Here is a 1,353-nt window from a genome sequence, read left to right on the forward strand (position 1 = left end):
CATTTGGTCAAATACTTATTTTCAACATGAATGAAGTTACTTCCCTGATTTTCAAAATTTTCTCTCAACAAATAATCATGTGTCAAAATCTGATTTGAGTGTTGGGTTACTGAAACACCCGGCTTGACAGAAATAGCTAACTTGAAAGGGGAAGTTTTGCCACATCCTTTGTACTGTTCATTACTTCGGGCAGTGAGATTCTTCTTATGGGCAGATGTTTCTGTTTGGATATGGCCGTCAGGATATGTTTCATGCCCTTCACTCTCCCTATTGTTGACCCGTTCTATCATTACATGAGAATTCTCAAGGGTACTATATTCCCTGGTTGACACTTTTTGAAGAGAATATTCTAAGCACGGCGTTGGCAGGAATCTCTCGGTGCGTTGCGAAGATACAGCTGAAAGACACCAAATAACAGGAAAGTAACATCATCCCACTGACTACTCTCAGATGAATACACTGTAGAAATCTCTTGTGCAAACTGAAAACAATCAGAAAACGTCAGCCAAAAGTTTGAGAAGGGATCATCAGGACTTGCACCCTCCATGGACACAAGACTTGCACACAACACACACACCATATAGCTTAAAAGAAAATTCTGTAGTACTGTTGTGCTACAGTGCAAATCATTTTCCTAGGCCTCAAATAATCAGGAGAAGTACCACACAAAACCAAAATTACCACAGAAGGAACCATAAACATGCCACTGAAATCAACTAAATAGGATACAGTAAAGCTAAGACCATATCAAACACAGGAAGTATTGGCTCTCAGAAAAGATCAACAAAACTGATAGACCTTTCAATCAAGGAAGAATGAAACAGAAGAGACCAACTCTAGTGGCAGCAGCGCAGTGAAAGCAGACAGATTATAATGGACCCTGCTGAAATAAAAACGTATATAAGAGGCAACAATGGATAATTCTATGCTCACGAATTGACACCAATAGATGAGAAGAAAATCAAAACATGCTACAGCCAACTATCCTCCATCATGAAAAAATATCACTGCTTCCAACAACGAAGAAGATTGAAAGGGCAACTGAAAAATAAACACAAGAAACAAACAAAGAAAAAACAAACCAACTCGAATGAAGGAAAAGTCCTATGTCTGATCATGTCACTGGATCATTAAAACACTTCAGGTAAAGTACTTTATATCTCCACAAGAATTCCCGAGGAGTGAAGAGAAGGAAATATATGAAAATACTCTCTGTGGTACCGGCATTACTAGGTTACTAAACCAAAGGAACACACTCCTCTAAAAGAGGCCAGAAACTATGAAAAGTATCTCGGATCACAGATGACATGATCTACCAAAAACCCTAAAGAATCCTCACTTTTATTTTGTATT

Source organism: Suricata suricatta, chromosome 7, assembly GCF_006229205.1.
Source record: "Suricata suricatta isolate VVHF042 chromosome 7, meerkat_22Aug2017_6uvM2_HiC, whole genome shotgun sequence".
Taxonomy (NCBI): domain Eukaryota; kingdom Metazoa; phylum Chordata; class Mammalia; order Carnivora; family Herpestidae; genus Suricata; species Suricata suricatta.